Consider the following 24,045-nt stretch of genomic DNA (forward strand, 5'->3'; position numbering starts at 1 on the left):
ACATAACAAGATTCAGCAGAGTTTGACTTTTTCCTCAACAAAGCTCTAAAATTGTGAGAGCAGCAGGAGACAGCCAAATGCATAGACAAATAGGGGTAGGATTCTAGTGAAACCCCACCTCCAAGCCAAAGAGTTTAAAGCCTGAAAGCCAAGCTACAAGTTAGTTCCTCAGACCAGATTGAGAATTTGTCTTCCTGTTTGGTGTGCTTTCCTCTGATTGGTCCCCACCCTTCATCTATTTTACATATACCTACCTTTTCCTAAATGGTTTTCTACACTGTTGTGCTCACCTTTGGATGGTGTCTTTGCTTTAACCTTTTTTGCATACTCACAGACCAATCAGCATACACTCCAGATTCTGAGTCCATAAAGGGCCCCAGACCCAGCCACACACGGGAACCATGTCCCCGCACCCCTGCATTCCCTCTCTGCTGAAAGCCATTTTCATTACTCAATAAAATTCTTCTCTTCCCTCTTCTCCCTTCAGTGTCCCGTGTATCCTCATTCTTCTTGGGCATGGTGCAAGAGCTCAGGAACTGCTTAACATGGGTACAAGCTATAACACAGGTGAGCTATGGCATGCCAGTGTGGCTGAGTGAGACCCAGATGGGGTGTTGCTGTTTAGGGGGTTCCTGGCTTGCAAAGTGACTGAGAAGAAGGATCCTGCATTAATTGGATGAGCCGTGATGTAGGGAAAAATTGAATTGTTTACATAGTTTAGGACTTTTCTCCTAAAGAATGATCTTGATAAGGTATTTCAGGAGGTTAATAACCTTTCCTTTATATTAGTTCAGTAATGAATATCTTACTAATAAGGTGTATGATGTGTATGTATTTCACATTAAGCATGAAGTTAGAGAGGAGAATGTTTTAAAAGGCATTAACATGATTTTTCAATTTTTAAAAATCAAAATAATTTAAAAATAATAATTTTTAAAAATCAAAAATCAAAATAAATAAGCCTAACAATTTGTCATTATGAGGTATTCTTCTATCCTTAGAAAGATGGCAATTCAGCATCTTTCTTTAGAGTTTGTATTTTTTCTCTTGTTTCCATCGAGTGAAACATTTTAATCTTATTGATGGTTCTATTTGCACTGAGACACTGTGTGTGTGTGTATGTGTGTGTGTGTGTGAGAGAGAGAGAGACAGAGTGAGAGAGAGGAGGTGGAAGAGGAAAGAATAAGGGCATTTATTTTGTACCTACACCAATATTTTCATTAGATACTTGGGGACAGGCATGGTCAAAGCTAATTCTTTTAGGGTAGTAAATTTGTTATGTTTGGGCAAGTGGAAAAGCCAAGGTCAATAAAGTTAAGATGCCTATAATAATTGTTCACTGTGAGGACAATGCCTAAGAGATCCTAGTTCTTCTGAAATGATAAAGAACTTGTGTGCATCCATACTTTGTACCAGATTCTTTTTATATGGTAGCTGTAATCCTCATAAAAATTTGGCATGCTATTATTCTTTTCAACTAACTGAAGAGAAAATTGAGGAATAGTAATGTTGGGTAACTCAACCTAGATTACATAGCTGGTTGTGGTGAAGCTGGGATTTGAATGCAGACATGTCTGATTCCAGAGCCCGTTCACTTTGAATCTTTCTGCTTGCTCTTCAGGGTCAAGATTCAGCAGATGACTTCTAGTTCCAACTTTTGTGAAGTTGCCCTGGTATCTTAGGCAGCTCACTTAACATTTCTGTGCTTCATTTTCATAAGGCATAATGTCTATCAAATAGAAATCGCTCAAAAAGTATTTTCTTTTTTTTTCTTTTTTTGAGTCTTGCTCTGTTACTCAGGCTGGAGTTCAGTGGCACGATCTCGGCTCACTGCAACCTCCACCTCCCGCGTTCAAGTGATTCTCCTGCCTCAGCCTCCCTAGTAGCTGGGATTACAGGCACATGCCACCATGCCTGGCTGATTTTTGTATTTTTAGTAAAGATGGGGTTTCACCATGTTGGCCAGGCTGGTCTGGAACTCCTGATCTCGGGTGATCCGCCCTCCTTGGCCTCCCTAAGTGCTGAGATTACAGCACTCCCTGAGTGCTGAGCCATCACACCTGGCCTCAAAAAGTATTTGTTTTGATAGTCACCTACATATGGGGTTAATGTCAGGGTTGTCGTGGTTGATATATGTAGAGAGGATAGGGAGTAAGAGTTTCGGCCTGCTGGTGCACCAACACAACTTTGGGCTTATTTAACTTTTTTATGCTTTGGTTACTTAATGATAAAATGAGGAATCCTAAAACAACTGTCACTGGGTCATTATGAAGATTAGAATACATTTTAAGAATACTTATCATGGTGCTAAGTGCATAGAAATTACACTACACATTTTAACTGCCCACCGTTACAAAAGAAACTTTAGACGGGCAAGGACTTTGAAAACTGAGTGTTGAAAAAAACAGAAGTTTAGACTTGGTTTCAGTCCTTGCTTTGGTGAGGTGGTAATCTCATTTCAGTGTCTTTGGGACACAAAAAAATCACATTTCTTTGTGGCAACCTCTGACTCCAGTTTTGTAAGCAATCCAATGAGAAAAAAAGATAAGAATTCAAGAAACCATTAGAAGGCATGTAGAAACTTTCTGGGGTTTAAGACGTAAGTTTAATTTTCCAGTTTTCTTTACTGGGACACAGTTCTATAACCCTGAATATCTATGACTTTTCACTAAGACATAGAAATCTGAGAGCATGATAGAGGAAAAAAGATGGTGAAAATTAGCAACAAGTTTACACTTATGATCAGAATTTGAAAGATTCAATCTGTGTCTGTCTGTATTTACATTTGCTTATAATCCATATCTACTAATTTTAATGTAGAAAAATGACTAATTTCCCTCTTACATGCCACAATTTGTACAGAAATTGGCACTTCGTCACCTTTTAAAAAATATATTACTGTAAAATATGTAGCTGAAAAAAGGTTATCTTCCATTCTGTAATGTAATTATATAGAATTCAACTTAGACTTGTGAGTTTCTTTCTGTGAAATTATGGGAATCTCTTGGAAGTTTGTGTTTAGGTGCTGTATTCCTTACCACTGCCCACTGGTAGATTTTAATGTTCAAGGTCCAGTCAGCATCCTTGAATAGAACTGAATTTTGCTTCCCTTTGTCAATATAGAAATGCTCTTCCAAAAACTGCAGTGTATTTACTGGAATATTCAAAACCCACTGGTAATTTATAAATAAATCTACTGGGCAAGAATTAACCTTTTTCTTTATTAGAAGAACTTAAATCCAATTGAGTGAAACCATAGGAGAACTGGATTGAAAGAGCTGATCAGGCTTTACTGCAACTATGAAGAAAATGACATGAAAATGTACGTTCTGAAGAATTTAAGGAAACTGTAATACATTTTTAAATCTTGTCATTATAATATCAATATTGCACATCATAAGACTCTTCATTTCACCTGTGGGCAGTAGATAAATATTCAGGACTGAAATATTTAAAAGTGAAAGGTTGTGTCGTTTCAATTTTATGAGAAGAGATTATATTTCAGGTCTGCTTTCTTAGGACTCTGACAGTGGAATTTTTGAGAAATTCCTCTTCACTCTAAAGCTGAAGGTGGAGCCCTTGTGCTGTGTCCAAGAGACATTCTCAGCATTAACTCTTCCAAACTTGCTTAAGCAGTTAGTTCTGCAGTTCTCAAAAGGACACAATCTAGACAAAAAAAAAAAGTGGCTGTTTTCTAACACTTGGATTATTACCTTGGATATCTTGTGGCTATATGGGATTTCACAGGACATGGGAAATCAACCAAAAACCCTGTTGAGGTTTGGAGTTTGAGGTTTTTGCAATGATTTGTGGTTTTGGCTATGTCTGGGGGAAGAGAGGAAACTGTCATTGTCCGTGTCTGTGTGGGATGTTTCTCTAGAAATGTCTCTGCATGGCCTCAGTTTCACCATTTGTAGAATGAGTAGGTTCTCTTAGCTATCCAGATCAGCTTGCTCTTTGAAAGAATGGAACTGTCTGTTCTCCAGGTATGAGGGCAAGGGAAGAAAAGACATAAAAAACATTAACACACATGAAGTCCCTACTCTGTGTGCCCAGAACTTCACAATTGCGATCTCATTTTCTTTCCAACAAAAACCCTGTGAAGTAGATATTACTAGTACTCTTTTGTAGGTAAAGATGCCCGAGGTCAGTGACATTAATTTCTGCAAAGACACATATTGAAGAAGCAATAGGACTGGGTTCTGGACCCAGCTTAGACTAACTCCATTTTGGGGAGTATTGCTACCGTAATCAAAACTTTGTGTATACTTACAACATAAAATATGGAAAATAGTCTTTTTTTTTTCCGAAATGAAAGCAGAATCTTAACTGAAAATAAATAGCATGAATTTAAACAATGTTGAAATATTAGTTTTGACCTATGAGTATAGTGAAAATAATTCACACATTGTTTTGGCAAAGGTGCTGGAGGAGAGGTACTGTCAATGCTGGATATGCATGGATATAATTAACAAAATCCAGACTGTAAGCAAACCACAGGATAAAAGGCACCATTTCTTCAACAACAGCAACAACAACAACAACAACAACAACAACAACAAAATTTATAGGGGAAAGGCAAGAGCTAAAGAGAGAAGGGAAGCCTATACATTAGAAGAGACCTAGAAGAATATCAACCAATTGTATAAACACATCTTTCCCAGTTTGAAATTTTGAAAGGATTTGCAAATGGCTTTTTCAAACACTTTTATATTTCAGAAAATCTTTAATCTTTTTGGAATTTATCTAGGTGTAAGACAGAAGCAGTTTTCCAAATGGCTATCTAGTCGTCCCAGCCCTCCTTATTGCATCAGTCACCTTTTCCTTGCTGCTTTGAGGTGCCCATAATATAAATTTCTGTGTGCTTTTGGGTTCATTCTTGCACTTTCTTGATTATCTCTTCATGTGCTGTTGCCACACAGTTTTAGTTATTTTGGCTTTGTAATGTTTAATTCCTCTTTGGGCTCGTCCCTGTTATACTCTGATTTTTTTTCTAACCCAGATTTTTTTTTCCTAGTACTCTTGTGTGTTTATTATGTCATATAAATCTTGTAGTTAAGATTTCCCTACATTTATAGATTAAGGAGAAATAACATTTCTATTAATGTTGAGTCTTCCTATCTAGGAATATGTTATACTTTGATTTATTTATCATTTTAGATCCCTCAAGAGTATTTAAATCTGTTTGTTATTTAGATCTTGTTAATTATTTACTTACAATATTTATTCTTGGAGATTTACTTTTTATTGCTATTGATTTTTTGGTACTTTATTCCATTATTCATTAGAAGTAGTTATTGTTTTTCGATATTAAAGCCATCAATTTTTGTATATTAATTTTATATCCAGCCTACTTAGTTGTATTTGCTTTTTTTGGTAACAAGTTTTTCATTTGGAATCTTGGATTTTTTCTTACATACAATCATATCATCTTCAAATACTAAACAACTTTACATATTTATTGTGCCAGTTGGAACCCCCAGAACAATGTCAAATAATTGAAGTGAGGGAGGATAGCCATCTGTTTTTGTTTTACCGAAATTGTTTTCCAATGTTAAGCCATGTCTGCACTTCTGGTTCTACTCCAGTTGGTTATTATGTTAAATTATTGTAATATATTGCTGGATTCACTTTGTTAATATTTTTTAATCCTCACAAATGAAACTGATTTATAATTTCCTTTTTATTATACTCAATGAGTTTCATATCCAAATTAGTATTGCTTCATAAAATGAACTGTGAAGTTTTTCATCTTTTTCTATGGTCTGAGACAATTTATGACAAAGGAATTATCTGTTCCTTGAAAGTTTAGGAAAATGTGTCCCTAAAACATGAGTGTTTCATAATTATCTTTTTAATTCTTTGTATGGTAAGTAGTTTGTTAAAGTTTTTTACTGATTGCAGATTCAATATTCATAAAACATGTTCCAAGAGAAGTTTTTATTTTATTTAGAGTTTTTGATTTATTGGCATGAGGCTGTACAGATTGTTTTCTGATAATTTTTCTGGTAATATAAATAAAATGTCATTTTTTCACCCCAATGAATTAATTGGCTAGGCAATGATTATCAATGGCTGCTACATCACAGAAACAGAAATGGTTAGCTCTTGATGGAAGTTCACAATGTCATCTATGAAGTTGTCTTATCAAATAATGGAATTTGAATCTTATGAACCATCTAGATGTAACTACTAATATTCAGCAAATGAAGAATATATAAGAATATGTTAAACAGCACTGCAGGATATAATCAACAAAATCCAAACTGTAAGCAAACCACAGGATAAAAGACACCATTTCTTCAAGAACAACAACAACAACAACAAGAACAAAATTTATAGGGGAAAAGCAAGAGCTAAAGAGAGAAGGGAAAGCTATACATTAGAAGAGACCTAGAAGAATATCAACCAATTGTCATGTATGGCTCTTATTTGGATTCTGGTTTAAACAAACCAAGAAAATTATAAGAACTAAAAAATATGAAAACTTAAATATGAACACTGAATCTGTGATGATGATATAGTGTTGTCTTTAAAAAGAGATACTACCTTTTAGTGATACACATGGAATATTTACAGCTGAAATGGTTTGATGTCTGACATATGCTTCAAAATAATACAGGCTGCAGGGAGTGGATGGCAGATAGCAATGAACAAAATAAGCCATAGTAATTACTGAAGCTGGTTAATGGGTACATTAAGTTTTATTGTTCTGTTCTTTCTATCTTTGTACATATTTGGCATTTTTCAAAAATGAAAACCAGAAATACTTTGAATTTCCAGTTACGTTTTCTTTTTCATGATTAATAATGGTTATTCGACGTTTTCTTTTTTCATTTTTTGATAATGGGTTCCAGAAGTAAGTAATTCTGTTAATTTTTACAAAGAACCAGGCTTCCATTTTATTAGTCTACATTTTTGAAATTTGATTAGTTTTCTATTATTTTCTGATTTTAAAAAATGCATGCCATTTTTTTTTTTTGGAGAGGGAGTCTCACTGTCACCCAGGCTGGAGTGCAGTGGCTTGATCTTGGCTCATTGCAACCTCCACCTCCTGGAGTTCTAGCCATTCTCCTGCCTCAGCCTCCTGAGTAGCTGGGACTACAGGCACCTGCCACCACGTCTGGCTCATTTTTGTATTTTTAGTAGAGACGGGGTTTCACTATATTGACCATGCTGGTCTCGAACTCCTGACCTCATGATCCGCCCACTTCAGCCTCCCAAAATGCTGGGATTACAGGCATGAGCCACCGCGCCTGGCCTCTTCAGCTTCTTTTTAGCTGTATCCTTAGATGCTGTCTGAGAGAGGAGTGAGGTTTGAATTTTTTCCCTGAACATTTCAGTCCACAATACTGTATCTGATCACTCTCTTTCTTCTACGAGACTAAGGGTTAATTTCACGATGCCACACATCTGTATTTACTTTAGTAATCTCTAGTAAGGCAAAATCTTCCTGGATTTTCATTATCACCCCCATTTTTGTCATCTGTAGAGCAGTCTGTACATTGCCAACACCTCGTTGTTAGAATCCCAAAGCTTCCTGTATCTTCTGGACCTGCACTGTTGATCAGTAAAGTGTCCTGTGTCTCCTCTCTTCTTTGCATCATGTTCTTTTCTTATTGTGATCGAAACCTGTGTATTCTGTGGGTTCAATGCTCTTAAAAAAAGACTGTATTTTCCTCTTGCCTCCTGCTCCATGTACCTCAAGTACATGGTAGGATTTGTATACTCATTCTGTATTACCTCTTCTAGACCAGAACCCTGTCTTTCTTATAAAAACCCCTGCTCCTTCTGGAAATGCATAATCTCTTTTCCCCATAATGTCCCTACCTTATTGCACTGTCTTTCTTATGACTTCAGTGCCTATTATCATGCTTGGCAAATCCAGTTACTGTCCTTCAACATCTGCTCTCTTAATTCCTTGAACTTTTAATGATCTTTTTCCTTTACTTTACCAGCATAGTTTTTGATGGTTAGCGTAGTTTAATTCTAAATTGTCCTTAATTTCTGTTTTTATAATATTTTATTATGAACACACATGATTTGGAAATATTTGCGAATAAACACACATATTCCCATCACCTAAATTCTACCATTAACATTTTATTGTACTTGCTTACTACACAGCTATTTGCCTACTCATTGCTCTATCTATGCATTAAGCCATATTATTTTTTGCATAAATTTCAAAGTAAATTGCAGATTTCAGTATATTTCTCTCTACATATTTCATCATGCATATCATTAACTACAGTTCAATATTCATTTACATGTTTATTTATTTATTTATTTATTGAGATAGAGTCTCGCTCCGTGGCCCAGGCTGGAGTGCAGTGGCACAATTTTGACTCACTGCAACCTCCGCCCGCTGGGTTCAAGCAATTCTCCTGCCTTAGCCTACCTAGTAGCTGGGATTACAGGTGTATGCTACCATGCCCAGCTAATTTTTGTACTTTTAGTAGAGATGGGGTTTTGCCATGTTGACCAAGTTGGTCTTGAACTCCTGACCTCAAGTGATCTGCCCACCTCAGCCTCCCAAAGTGCTGGGTTTATTGGCATGAGCCACCGCGCCTGGCCACAATTTAAAAGTTATATGCAATGAAATGCCCAACTCTTAAGTGTGTCTTCACTGAATTTTGACAAATGAATATTGCTGTGTAATCCAAATCCAAATCAAGATATGGAATATTATCATGATCCCATAACGTTTCCTCATGCCCTGTCCCACTCGATCCATTACACTTCCGGAGGCAAGCGTTGTTCTGATGTTTTAGTTCTATAGCTTTGCATTTGCTAGAATTTCATATGAATGAAATCAAATAGGTCTTTCTTTCTTGAACTGATTTTGCTATATTTTAAAATTAATTTTATTTAAATAAAATTTTTATTTCAAAATACTTTTAGATTTACAGAAATATTGCAAAGATAGTACAGAGAGTTCTCATATACACCTCACCCAGTTTTTCCTATTGTTAACATTTTACATTACTGTGGTACATTTGTTACAACTAAGGAACCAACATCAGTACATTACTGTTAATAGATTTCTACACTTTATTTGAATTTTGATAGTTTTGAAAAATAATGTCCTTTGTCTGTTCCAGGATCCCATCCAAGATATCACTTTACATGTCTCTTTGGCTTCGTCTGGTTTGTGAGAGTTTCTCAGTCTTCTAATTTTTAATAACTTTAATAGCTTTGAGGTCAGTCAGGTTATTTTGTTGTTGTTGTTTGTAGCATATCCCTTATTTTGGGTTTGAAGTATTTTTTTTCCATGATTAACATGCAGGAAGGAAAGAAAATCACAGAGATGAAGTGCCATTCTTCTTGTATCATGTTAAAATCTGACTGAGGTAGCACTTGTCAGGATCTCCAGTGTAAATTTACCTTTTCTTCCTTTCCATACTCTTTTTTTTTTTTTTTTGAGACGGAGTCTCGCTCTGTCACCCAGACTGGGGTGCAGTGGCCAGATCTCAGCTCACTGCAAGCTCCCCCTGCCGGGTTCACGCCATTCTCCTGCCTCAGCCTCCCGAGTAGCTGAGACTACAGACGCCCGCCACCTCGCCCGGCTAGTTTGTTGTTTTTTTTTTTTTTTTTTTTTTTTTTTTAGTAGAGACGGTGTTTCACCGTGTTAGCCAGGATGATCTCGATTTCCTGACCTCGTGATCTGCCCATCTCGGCCTCCCAAAGTGCTGGGATTACAGGCTTGAGCCACCGCGCCCGGCCAGCATCAAGTTTTCTCAGGCAGACAATTTAAGGGGCGTACTAGCCGCTGGTACGCGGCTAAATTAGTCAGAGTAAATTAGGTCAGACCTCCTACGGTAAAGAGGAAAATAAAGCCTAGGGCTCAGAGTATTGCGGCTGATCACTTAATATTTCCTCCGTGTAGCGTGGCAAGTCAGCTAAAGACTTTAACGCCAGTTGGGATTGCAATGATTATAGTGGCAGAGGTAAAATAGGCTCGTGTATCCACATCTATTCCAACTGTAAATATATGGTGAGCTCATACAATAAAGCCTAGAAACCCAATTGATACTATGGCTCAGACTATGCCTATGTACCCGAATGGTTCTTTTTTCCCAGAATAGTATGTTTTTCCTATTGTTAACATTTTACATTACTGTGGTACATTTGTTACAACTAAGGAACCAACATCAGTACATTACTGTTAATAGATTTCTACACTTTATTTGAATTTTGATAGTTTTGAAAAATAATGTCCTTTGTCCTCATACTCTTGTTCTTCGTAAGCAAGTCACTAAGTGCAGCTTACACTTAAATGGTGGAGAGTTAAGCTCCTTGGTGGGGCAGTGTCTACATAAGTTATTTGAAATTCTGTATGGGAGATCTACTTTTTTATGGAAAATTTATTTTTCCTTTACCAATATTAAAAGATTATTAATTTCTATTATATTATGAGGTAACGGCAAAATGATCTCTACTTCTTGCAAATTATGGCTTCAGTAAGAGTTCAAAAATATGATTAATTTTTGTAAATGTTTTAAGGGCATTCAAAAAGATTATATATGCTCTATTTCTTAGATATAAGAAACTTATTTTTACTGAAGTATTTTATGACCTTTTGCAATATTTGATTACTTGATATGTCATTTTAAATTAAGTATATGAAGTCTCAACATTATTATAATGTTTATGAGTGCTTATATTTTTAGTGTTTATTCATTTATATATCTTTACTTTGTGTTATTAGGAGCATAAATTTTCTTTTTCCTGTTTGTTTGCTTTTTGGGTGTAATGTAATTTTTACTAAAATGAAACAGCTTGCTCTAGTTCATTTAATACCTTCTGCCTTGAATTCTATATCTAATATTTGTTTTACCATACTTGCTTTCATTTTGTTTGCACTTATAGGTATACCTTTGTGCACACCTTGTAGTCAACCTTTTTTTTTTATATAGCATATAGCTATATAAAACTTAATTATATATATATTTTCTTGTTAGAAGAATATAGTTTGGTTACATATATAGTGATTCCTGACACATAGAGGGTTATTATTTCCTTCATACTTAATGTTTCTGTTTACCTATATTTCCTTTTCTTCTGTCTTATATTTTACTAAGTAAATTTTTTCCTTATTGTCATTTTATTGTTTTAGATCACATTAATTTTAGTAGTTCCTCTTAAATTTTAATGAATACATTTTAACCTAGTTTTCTAAAACTTTAAAAGTGTTTAATACTTGTATCTTTCTGAAAACAAGATATAAGTATTCTACTACTTGTCTTCTCTTGACATTCTGCATTTTTTTCTTTTTTCTTTTGCAATCATGTCTTCAATTTCCAGTACAATATTGATTACCTTTTAAGATAGTGCTTTGTTGTTTTACTTACAAAATATCTTAAGTGTCAAAGTCTGTTTTTTTTTTTTTTATCTTATGTTGCTTATATAATGCCTATTTCCTCTAAAGTTAGTTTTAATGTTTATTTTTATCTTTCTCTTTCATGTTCTTGTTGTCCTCAGATGTCTGGAGTTTGTTTTTTTTCAAATTTATACATAAAAGATAAAGTTGATTAAAAGACTAGATGGCACGTGAGTCCTCCACAGTTTTGTTAGCTTGTTTAAGAAACAGGACTGTCACAGGATCGGGAGGACTAACTACCAGCTAACTCTTTGTAAATAATGTGTACAGGGCATAGGTTATCTTCTTAGGATGCATGGAGGGTGGGTACCAATCTCATGCTCTCTACTTCTGTCAAATTAAGGGTGGCTTTGCTCTGAGTATAGAATAATTTATTGTGGTAATATAGCAATCGCAATAGCAAACACTTGTTGGGTGTTTTATATAAATTAACTAATACTCCCACAATTCTGTGAGGTAGAGACTATTATTTGATATAACAGATAAGAAAACATGTACCAAGGGCTTTAATTCACTTGTTCTACCTTATGCATTTAATGTGTTAAGGCTGTATAACTATAAATATGAATACCACTAGTCATTCAGGCTCCAGAGGCCATCCTCTTAACTACTGTAATTCTTGCTGCCTTTTACTTGAAGAGGAAAAAAAAATTCATTTTAGTTTTGCACAGCGCTGCCTTTTCCCCTCTGTATGTCCGCACTCAGCTCATTTCTGCTTCATTTCTAGGCCCTGTGATTAGGACAGGAAAATTCCTTTTTCAGTTCCTCTCCTGTGTGTCCTTCTCTACTCTTGCTACTATCACCAGACCTCCCACTTTGTTTAGAGTAGTGGCATGTAATCAAATTTTCTGCTATAATAGAAATGTTCTGTGGCTGTTCTGTCTAATACGGAAGCCACTAGCCACTCGTGTGTTACCATATTGGACAGCATAGGTTTAGAGAACTGTTTTTCACTATGTTCTATCTGGGATGCATGTTACAATCAGCCTGTCTGTACACACAGATGTTGGCTGGAAACTGGCCCACTCGTTAATTACCTTGAGGGCTGCTTCATGTCCTGCTGCTCCTTCCAGTTCTTGTTGACTCTAAACTTGGAGTTTTGTTGTCTCACCACTGGGAAAAGTGGCTCTGTAGTGCCCCTCTCTTTTGTTTCTCTTTGATTGTCTCTCTTACTTGGACTCACTCTTCTGTCAATTTTATTCTATTTGCTCTCTGCTTTTCAGAAATTTCTTCAAAGTTTGGCTCACTGATGAAATGATTTTCTATTTTCCAGAGTTTGTTAGTGTTTAAAAAAATATGTGTTTTTTGGTATTTCCCTAAGATTTTAGGAAGGAAATAAAGGCATGTACATGTGATTATTTTATGATCTTGAGTCAGATAGTGAATGTGCTTTCAATGATTTTACATAATATGTAATGTAATGGATGAACAATTATAACAAAAGTACTTTCTCTTTTCTGGAGCCACTAAGAAATTATTGTTCTTATTTAATATTTCAGAATAGAAGAAATGGTCTTTGTACCATGGGTAACTGTAAGCTATTTGGACCTCTTTTAGATGAATATAAGCAAGGACATTTTATTTTATATAATCTTTGCTCCTTTGTAAATAATAGATAGTCCTCTTTTCCTCTCTCCCTTTATCCCTCACCTCTTCCTGTTTCCTTTCTCTGGCTGGTGCAGATAAGAAGTTCAAGTATATTGGTGAGCAAACTTTCTCTTATCAGGTTTTTTTTTTTTTTTTTTTTTGGTTTATATAACATTGTAGTATTTGTGAAGACTTATTGCCCTTTCATTTTATTTTCTTTTTTGGCTTATTCACAATGAGGCTATTGGTCACTAAAATAAAGGATGTGTTTCTGGAGGGACACCAATAATATTTCTGAATTGCAATAGGAAGTTAAAAGGCTGCACAGCAGATGATATCATAATGCCTCCTACTCATACAACATTCTGATATGGGGATATGTGATGTTCATGATGTTTCAAACATCTATTAAGTTTGCAGAGTGTCATGATCGTACTGTTCTTGGAGTGGGTGCAAGAGAGTAATTTTACTTTTGAATCATAGTGTAACAATGAAGCCTTTTAAAGACAAGGCATGAGAATAGTAGGTGCTATTTTGGCTTTGAACAAAAATATTCCAGTGAACTCTATCTGCTTCCATCACGAAGGCACCTGGTGAGAAACACCTGCTGCTCCCCTCTTCTATCATTAAGGAACTTAATGTCAGGAAATAAAACTCTTCCACTGACATGTTCTGAAAAGAGAGGTTACAAAATGTTATATGTCGAGAAGGCTTTGATTTTGAGATGATAGCTTAGATCCACTGTGCTTTTCCTCCTCAGGATAAGTGTGTCAATATTTTTAATGACATTGATCATGGATATTATTTTATAGGATCTCCTTTCAGCAACAGACATTATGAATATTTTGGTCAATATTCTTTCAAAATATTTTCCATGATGTATGTAAGTAAATATATACTTTTATAATACTATAACCATACCAAACATACTAATTTAGGACATGTAAATTCATGTACATTTCTTCATGTTGTTAAATATTCTTCTGCAACATCATTTTATTTTATTTTTTTTGAGATGATGTCTCACTCTGTCACCCAGGCTGGATTGCAGTGACACTACCTTGGCTCACTGCAACCTCCGCCTTCCGGGTTCAAGTGATTCTCCTGCCTCAGCCTCTTGAGTAGGTGGGACTACAGGCACGTGCCACCATGCCCAGCTAATTTTTGGTATTTTTAGTAGAGACAGGGTTTCACCATGTTGGCCAGGATAGTCTCGATCTCTTGACCTGGTGATCTGCTCAGCTAAGCCTTGCAAAGTGCTGGGATTACAGGCATGAGCCACCGTGCCCGGCCAACGTAATTTTAAATGGCTACAGTGTTCTAACAAATAAATGTACTGTATTTAATATCTCATTATTAAACAATCACAAATAGTGCTGTGATGAACACATCTGGATATTTATTTTTGACAATATCATTGATTATTTCCTTAGAGTGAGGTTTCTCAACCTGGCACAATTGGGGAAGGATGTTTATTGGCATTTGGGGAAGGATAATTATTTGTTGTAGAGGACCATCCTGTGCACTGTAGAGCATTTAACAACATCCCTGGCCTCTACCCACTAGATGCCAGGAGCATCCCTACCCTGGTGGTGACAGCCAAAACTGTCTCAAGACATTGCCAAATGTCCTTGGAAGCCAAAATCTTCCCCCATTGAGAACCAGTGCCACAGAGTAAATTATTTAAAAAAGAATTCTCACACAAATCATACACACAGATTTAATTTTAAAAAAATCTATGTGGGTTTTATTTTCACTTTAAATAAAGTAATAGAAAGTTATGAAGAGACAACTTTAAATTTGTGGAAAATGTTTTTCCTAAACCAAGGGTGTCCAATCTTTTGCTTCCCTGGGCCACAATGGAAGAAGAATTGTCTTTGACCACACATAAAATACGCTAACATTAACAATCACAAACAATCTTATAATGTTTTAAGAAAGTTTACCAATTTGTGTTGGGTTGCATTCAAAACTGTCCTGGGTCACATGCAGCCCACAGGCTGCAGGTTGGACAAGCTTGCAAACCTTTCCTACCAAAGTTCTTAAGGGATAGTGTACCTGGTGCTAAATACAGGTGGAGTCCTATTTTATTGTTAGCTACAGAAAAATCTTTCTTTAAGTGATAAAGCTCGCAGATATGGAATGAGAGAAGACCCAGCTCTCAAACTGCTTATCTTTTTGACCACATAATATTTCATAATTTCAGATTCTGTAACCACATTACACATTTTTTTTACACATAATGTTTTCCTTTTCTAAGCAGTAAATAGACTGATTAAGTGTTTGGATTTGGAATGAGTTAAAGTAAGATTCCGATATGATATCTTACCAGTTTCTAACTAGTTAATCTTGGGCTGCTTTAATTCTCAGTTTCTGTAACTGTAAGATGGAATAAGGTCAACCACCCAGAGTGGTTGGAAAAATTAAAAGTCAAAATTTTTTAAGGCTCTTGACAATGCTTAGCATCTAGAGAGCACTCACAATAGTATCCAGCCCCTCCAAATTGAAAGAATAATAATTAATTTCCTCAAATTAATTTTGTTTCACTACGCTTTCTAAGGAGGCATTTTAGCAGTAAAAGTTGTCTCAAAAGTTTTCGCTGGTTGAGTAGATTAAGTTGTAATATTTTAGGGATGTGACTTTTATAATTGTGTAAGAGACAGCACGATAGTTATTTCTTAATGAGTTATTTGGAACAGGAACCCATTGGATATGGGAAAAAATACTAGAAATTTGATTTTCTGTGTATTTTAAATGTCATCTGTTTTAATTTCTATTTTTATATTTGGTATTATTAGTATTAGTAAAATGGTGTGATGTATGTGACTTTGTGACAGCTTGCTCAAAATTTCTTTATTGCTGGTGTGTGAGAGCGACATCTGTTTTGGAGAACACTGACCGAAGGTAGTTTTTTGTTGTTTCTGTGTTTTGGGAGAGAGAAAAGGAGTTGTAAATCTCACTGACTGTCAGAATCCCCACAATTCACTGTGTGTTTTTTCAACATTATTATGCTTAAAGTTTCATTATTCTTGCAGTTTTCAATCACAGCAGAGGTATATTTTAAAAGTTCCCACCCCAGTTGTTCTCTCAAGATTGATTGAAGAGGGGAGCAGGATGCAGCATTTGCCTAAGTCACAGATAGCACCTAGGAAGATTTTATTTCTCTCTGTTTTAGAAATGTAAAATAAAACACAAGATTCTTTCTCTTTTGAAAAATATAAGCTAGCTATCGAGTGACAACAATGGCCAAATTAACTCTCGTCCTAGTCCGTCTCTCCGTTCCTCCTTTGAAATAAGAATACCTTGAAGAAATGGAGACATTCCGTGATGGAAGACATATACTATGTTATCAGGTTTTAGAAGCTGGTGGAAGGGGGTAGGTTGTATGCGTGTGTGTATGTTTGTGCACACTCGGTCATGTTTTAATAGGGGACCCAGTATTCACTGAGTTCCTGGTGTCTGACAGGCTCTTTATACTGGACACTTACCATCCAATTTCACCTTCACACAGGCAAGATAAGAGAGATGAGAATCTCCTGCCCTTCTCTTGTAAACATTTTTTGTCAAATAAAGAAAGAATAGGTGGGAAGGTAAGGTCCTATTGTATCCACATTGACTTCACCCTGCCCCTGCTACCTTAGTGTTCCACTCCACAGACTTATTGCTATTTTATACTTCCAGAAATTTCTATGTACACAAGGAAAAAAATATGTATATACTGTTTTCACAAGTGAGAATCATAGAATGGAAATGGAAATCATGTGAGAGCGATTGCTAATATCAAACTATTTTTCTTCATTTTGCAATATCATTGGGATAATTTCCATATCAATATATATAGATTTACCTCATTCTTTCTAGATCCTCATGACATTCCACTGCATGGATTTACTATAATTAATTTAGCTACTTCCTTATTCAACACTGTAATATCATCTGTATGCATCTCTGAACACTTATCTAGGGTTAAGTTTATAAAAATGGGAATTACTGTTTCAAAATGTATGCATGTTTAAAATTTAGATTCAACAACAAGAGTGCATCAATATATCCTCCCATATGTGAGAAATTTTTTCTCAAATTCTCATATTGTTTAAATTTTAAGGTAAAAATAGCATTTAATTTTTGCCTTAATTTATTATTCTTGAATAATGAGTGAGATTGAGCATCTCTTTGTAAGCCTATTTGCATGTGCATCTCCTGGAAATAAGTGGTTTTATAATCATTATCAAGAAGGCCCTGCCATTGTACTGGTTGCATCTCTCTTTTTGTACTTAGGGTCGCTAAAGAAGCCAGAGTGGAGGCTGCAGGGAATACGGATTTAAATGAATTTTGGCTGTACCATCAAGCAGTCTGATCACTGAGGAAATATCAAAAGCTTCACCCGAGTGACTCATCACCCAAATTCAACAGAGGTAATAGAATAACTTACATTGCTCAACCTTTTGGCTATTTAGTTGGCTTTGTGAGATCAATGGTGCCCACGTTCTCTGCTGGATTTTGCTTTGGGAAAGAGATTTATTGGTTAGATCTCACATTACAATGCCATCAGTGTCTTTGGGACCCGATTCCCAATACTCAGAAGCATAGAACAAAATTATTTAACATCTTGGCCTCAGGTAACAATATCTACTTCATTGAGTTGGATCAGGCATCAAATTCTGTGGGGATATACTATTGTCCAGTGCATGAGCTCTCCTTCATCTTGTTTCATTATTTTCTGAGACTTTGGTTTGTATTGGATAGTGAAAAGCTTGTGGCTAGAGATAAACCCAAGTGGCAATTTTAGGAGACATGTGAAATAAAAATGTGACTGGTCATGCATATGGATTATTAGATGTATAATGTGTAATATAGCTTTCTATATGTAGTGTTACCTAGATTGGGCACATGTGCTATTATTATGCTTTTAAAAATGTATTGCTTTTTTCATGAAGTTCAGATGGTCTGACTAGTTTATATTCTCTAAACATTTCTTGTTTTACTATTTCGTCAGCTTCTACTCTTAAAATTCACTGCATGGTCTCTACAGACAAGAAGCAAAGGTTCTGCACTGCTACAGCTTTCCGTTAAAAGACAGAGTGTCCACATTTTCTCTCATTTTACTCTGAGACGGCCAGTCTGTTTTGTAGTCTCCCACACACACTTTTCTTCTCTCAAAGACATTTCCAAGTTTAATATTATATTTTAAAAAAGTCTAGAATCATGCAGGCTTTAAAAGAAATACCAGGAATTAAAAACAAGAAATAACTCCCATATAGAGCCCTTTACCACATCTGTCTAACAATTACAGCAATGCCTTTGCTAGTTAAATTATTGCAGAATTGCTAATATCATCTACTTTTCAAAAGCACTAAAATAAAATTGTTTAGAAATAATGTCATTTATTTAAAAAATTGGGCAGAATAAGGAATATATGTCTTTATATTGGTATAAGATGATTAAATATTTTTTATGGAAAATGAGACATTTCAAAGATTAATCTTAACAGGGAAGTCTTTTCCTATGTAAATATTTTATCACTTTACACTGTATAATATTGGAGATTTTCTGATAATTTGTGGTTTTGAAAATTATGGGGTCTTAGAATTTGTTCATTTGAAGATCTTTTAGCTTTTATTATGAGGGTACACTGACCAAAACAAATTATATGTCTCATGTTATTCTTCATAGTGCATCTAGTCTGGTCAAATGGAATCATGTAGCTCCGAAATAATAGTGAAAGAAAGCTATAAAAGAAGAAATTGCATGTAATTGTAGTAAAGGATAAGCGTTTACTGAACAGACAGAAAATACCAAAGACATACTTGCTCTCTGTGCCTGTGTAATCAGTGATGCGTTAGTAATATTCTTTTGTATAAAAAAGACTTTTAAAAATGTATTACATTTTTCTGTACTGAAGAGCATAAAATAATCGAGAGTGATCTGTAATTCTTGCCAGAAAGAGACTTTGACATTGGATAGGATCACTTTTACAGTCTGTTCATTTATCCAACAAGCATGTATCAAAGGTAGGTTTCTTGTATGGACACTGCTAGGTACAGAATTTGAGGTGTGTACGTTAGTGGTAAAAAGTTCATGTTAGTATATGTTAGTGGTGAAAAGATCAGTAATCATTGCACAGGGTATGGAGAGCAATCTTTTTTTTAACTTTTTAAAAATTATACTTTAAGTTCTGGGATGTATGTACAGAATGTGCAGATTTGTTACAGAGGTATATACATGCCATGGTGGTTTGCTGCACCCATCAACCCGTCATCTACATTAGTTATTTCTCCTAATGCTAACCCTCCCCTAGCTCCCCCACTCCGTGACCAGGCCCTGGTGTGTGATGTTCCCCTTCCTGTGTCCATGTGTTCTCATTGTTCAGCTACCACTTATGAGTGAGAACATGCGGTGTTTGACAGTAAATGATAATATAAAGAAGAATGAGAAGTAGTCATCAAAGGTAAAAATGATGTAGTAATCACTGCTGATTTTAGCACAGTGTTTACTAGTTTCCCACCATTAGTGAAGGACTTGACCATCCATTGTGAATATTATGTCATCCTCTCCTCCCAACATCCAACTGCCTCTTTTTCCTTATCTTATACCTACTGTGCAGCTTATAGATGGAAAGATGCTTTCCAGGATTTGTAATCCCTTTCTCTGTGCTAGGGTGAGCAGGTCTCAGCCAATCAGTGCAAGGAATTCCCTTGCCCCAGGCAATGGTTCAAGAATGGGACTTTGTGAATGTGAATGGGAAGAGACATTTCTCATGTGAATGGGAAGAGCCATTCACATCTGGACTACAGGCCATGAGAGATTTTCTGAGAATGACTGTAAACGCTCTCTCACTATTTTGGGAGAACTTTTTGCAGTGATCATTTTGTTCATTCCTTTGCTTTGGATGAAGAAGCTCCTTCTACCTGTGAGGGAAAGCAAGCCTGCTGACTCCACAGAAGGCTGAACAGAGGGACAAAAAAAGAAAACAGTTCTTGAATCTGTGGCTTAGCCTCTGAAATCAAACCCAGCCTGAAGACTCTCTTTTCTCTGGACTTTGAGATTAGTGGGCCAGTAATACACTTTTGTTGCTTATGCTAGTCTGAGTTATGTTTTCTCTTCCCTTCAACTAGTCTGAATTATACCCAGAAGTTATCTCTTCCATCTTCATAATGATTCCGTGAAATAGATGTTATTACTGTTATCATTTTAGGGGTGAGGAAACTGAAGTCTTAAGGTTAGATCACTTGTCCTGAACCACAGAGGTACAAAGTGGAAAAGTCAGGACTTTACCTGCACAGTTCAATCCAACGACCACATTCCTAAGCACTGTATTCTACAGCTTCACATGCTTTGTTGATCCAGAGACAATGTCAGTCAACTTAAAAATGTAGAAAACTTATCGCTATGGTGGAAGCATTTGATCTGGCCTGTGGTTAGAACTTAACAAGAGATGCAGCTGAATCAACAGCTTTAGAGTAGAGGAGGTAAAGTAGCTGAGGCTGGCATCTAATCTCTGTGTAGTTCCTTAAGGGGGTGATAGGAGATGGGATCCATAGGAAAGCTTGGGGGTCCCACAGAGTTTAGAAGACAAAGATTGAGATCAGAAAGGCATGGCAAAATTAGATGGAGGAGGTTAATAAAAGGAGGAGTCCCTGAAAGGGAATGGTCAAACAGTGGAGGAATCATAAACATTGAGGCTGGTGCCCACCTACCTGTAGGGATGGTGGGGTGAGGGATGGGTTACAAAAGAAAATGATCACCAGGATCTGCATACACTTAGGAGTTCAGTATCATCACAATCAGGGAAGAGCCATGTTTCAGTGTAGGAGAGAAGATGGAGGAAGTATTGCCGGAAGGACTGAGTCAGAATGTGTGTATAAAGGTTCAAAAAAGCACAGTGAAGGATTGGTTACCAGGGTTATGGATGATAGATGTATGAGGATAACTATGCTGAGTTTGAGATGGCTAGTGGGCTGGAAGCATATGCATTTTGGTCACTAGCGATTAAAACTGGGAATTGTGGGAAGGAAAGAGGCTGTTTCCAGCTTGAGCTTCTTCCCAGCTTACATTTACATACGTGGATTCCTTCACAATTCTAACTGCCAGTGCACCATGTCCTGCCGGCAGAAGGGAACTGAGGTGGCTATGGCAACCTGAAAAACCTCAAACTATTAATAATCACAAATATATGGAGGCTGCAATTCTTTAAAAACAATAACATCAGCAGTGGCAGTGGCAACGGGAACAAACATAGTAATTTGTAACTCTCACCTCTGGAGAAACACAGAGCTACATATATTATTTTTTAATAATCAGTCACAAATTAACTAATTGCTGCAGTCCTGAAACCCACTTTTCCCTGTAGCTTGTCATTATCTGCAGATGTCAAAACAAGTAAAATAAATGGACTAGATTTTCTTGAGATGTTTGTTGGTAATAAGTGTTTGCCTCAAAAAAATTAAAAATTGTGTGTCTGGCAGCAAAAGCTCCTTCGTAGGTTATTACTTTAAAGTTTCTTTTTTATCTTTGAATAGCTGGTAGAGATTGTTAGACTCTACCTTCCTCCTTTTCTGAATCATCAAATTCAGTGGTCAGTTGAAGAATCACTGATTAAAATCCACTGTGGCATTGCAATTAAAAATGCACATCCCTGGTTCCCCACCCTAGAGATGTGGATTCTTTAAGTCTAGGGTAGGACCCAGGAATTGGTATTTTAAGTGAGCTCCCCAACGTAATTCTGATGGTGAGATGGTGAGAAACAAAGCTCTAGTCTTGGAGAGCTGGTGGCTGAAGATTACAATAGGGAGGTGTGCTTTTCTGTTTTGGAATTTGTTTTAGTTGTTTTTCTAACCCGATTCTTTCTTCTTCATCATAAATCTTTGCTCCTAGAGACAGAGTGTTATGATGGAAAAAGCTCATGAGGTCTGGATTGTAGTCCCTGGTATGGCATTTATAAAAGGTGAACCCTAGACTGAGACAGGTAAACTTATTCTGAGTCTCAGTTTCTCCATCTTTGAGATGGCCCTAAGAGTTTTCCTTAGAGCTCTAGGGATGATGTTTAGAGAGTATCTTATCCAATACCTAGTGTATAATAAGTGCTTAAATAGTACTATTATTATGACCTTGATTTCTCCTTGGCACTAACTTATTACACCTGCCTCTGGGGTTGCTGGCACAGAAATGTTGCCTTGTAGAGGATTGCATGTGTCGTACACACACTAGGGGAATTTTTCTGCTCTTTTACTCCCCTCTTTCCCTTTTCCTTAGGCTTAGAATGAAAGCCCATTAGGGAGGACCTGAGCCCAATGATGAGGTGAAGAAAGGGAAGTGGTCCTCAAGAGAAAACAGCAGAGCAAGAGTATGCCGGCAATGAGATTCTCAGAAACCCCCAATCCTGCGCAGGGAACTAAATGAAGTATGGTGCTATCAGCATTTGTAGTGTCCATTGGTGGCACTGAGTAGAGGAAGTGGATGCTATTATCTTTGTCATATCTGCCTTTTCTTCTTGAAAGTTGACAAGGTGAGGTTGATTGGGGACAGAAGTTAGAGAAGGATTCCCTTGTTAACATTGTCTTGTCTGTGTTCTGTGTCCCCTCTGTGTACTATAGACACAGCGACCTGGTGAAATGGTGGAGAGAGAAAGAATGCTCAAAGTTCTGTGTGTACTGCTTGTGCATTCCACAAAACCTGTTACCCATCTGGTGTTTTGGCATGATAGAAGTTTCTAGTTTCAGAAATATCATGGAACAGGGGCTCGTGGATAGGGGTAGATATTTTAACTTTTGGCTTGGATCGTGGATTCCATAAAGATAGAATTTCTTGGAAATTCTCAATATATTTCTTAATGCAGCAGTGCGAAAGGGCTTTAATAGTTTTGATATAGATTATAAATTGATGGCTTATGGACAGAATTTCTCTTTCAAATTGTCTACTTCTTATCAGTATTATATTTAAAAAATGAAATTTCTCCAATGTAAACAAATAATCAAACAAAAGCAACCAAGAAATTTTGCCTTTAAATTCAAATTTCTGGCTTTTTTTTTTTTTGAATAGTCCAAACACGTGACAATATTGGCTGAGGAGCGGGAATTGAATGTACCAGTTTGTCACAGGCGCCAGCTGCTCATTATTTTCTTGCCTGGCCTTCATAGACATTGGGAGCTCAGACTTGAGTACCAGCTCTAGACTCACACTGCCCTGGTATAAGTACCTGCTCTTCCAATTATCCTATATAACTCAGAGACATTGGGAGCTCAGACTTGAGTACCAGCTCTAGACTCACACTGTCCTGGTATAAGTACCTGCCCTTCCAATTATCCTATATAACTCTGAGCAAGCTAGTTAATCTTTGTGTTAGTTTTTTGTCTGCAAAATAGGAATGATGTCTTAGTCAGTTTGGGCTGCTATAACAGAATAAAAAGGAAAAAACTTCCCCACAGTACTGTTGTTACATCTTAGAAGAAATAACCCAAGTACCATATCACTTATGCAATTCATATGTAAGTTTCCTCAATTGTCCTGCAATTATCTTATGCGATTTTTCTAAAAGAAGGGTCCGATGTTCACATATTTGGATGAATTTTAACCTCTTTTAATCTAGAGAAGTCCCTCCATCTTTTTTTACATGTTAAAGTGAGGTATAGTTGACGTAAAACTGCATATTTTTAAGTGTATAATTTGAGAAGTTTAAATATGTATACATCGTGAAACTATCATCACAATCAAGGCAATGAATGTATATGTCACCCCCAAAGCTTTTTGGTTCCCCTTTGTAAACTTTCTCCGTTGCCCTCACTCTGTTTTCCTCCTTCATCCTCCGGCAACCACTGATCTTTCTGTCACTAGAGATAATTTGAATTTTGTAGATTTTCATGTAAAGGGAATCATACAGTATGTACTATTTTGTGTCTGGCTTCTTTTCCTCAGTGTAACTATTTTGAGATTCCTCCATGTTTTGCATGTGTCAATAGTTCATCGTTTTGTTGCTGCACAGCATTTCATCTTGTGGATATATCACAATGTGTTTATCCATTTACCTGCTGATACCCATCTGGGTTGTTTCCATGATTTGGCTTTACCAAATAAAGTTG

The 24,045-nt window shown here is 36.3% G+C and overlaps 1 long non-coding RNA gene across 1 annotated transcript in view; it reads left to right on the top strand.

Moving 5' to 3' along the window:
* Window positions 1-484: 484 nt before the first annotated feature.
* LOC117064554 overlaps window positions 485-24,045 on the top strand; it is a 35,419-nt gene continuing 11,858 nt past the window's right edge. The window contains exons 1-2 of the long non-coding RNA XR_004429527.1: window positions 485-567; window positions 17,249-17,385. This is a non-coding gene — a long non-coding RNA (uncharacterized LOC117064554). The remainder of the gene's footprint in view (window positions 568-17,248; window positions 17,386-24,045) is intronic.

This window comes from Trachypithecus francoisi, unplaced genomic scaffold (assembly GCF_009764315.1).
Source record: "Trachypithecus francoisi isolate TF-2019V2 unplaced genomic scaffold, Tfra_2.0 Lachesis_group2, whole genome shotgun sequence".
Lineage (NCBI taxonomy): Eukaryota > Metazoa > Chordata > Mammalia > Primates > Cercopithecidae > Trachypithecus > Trachypithecus francoisi.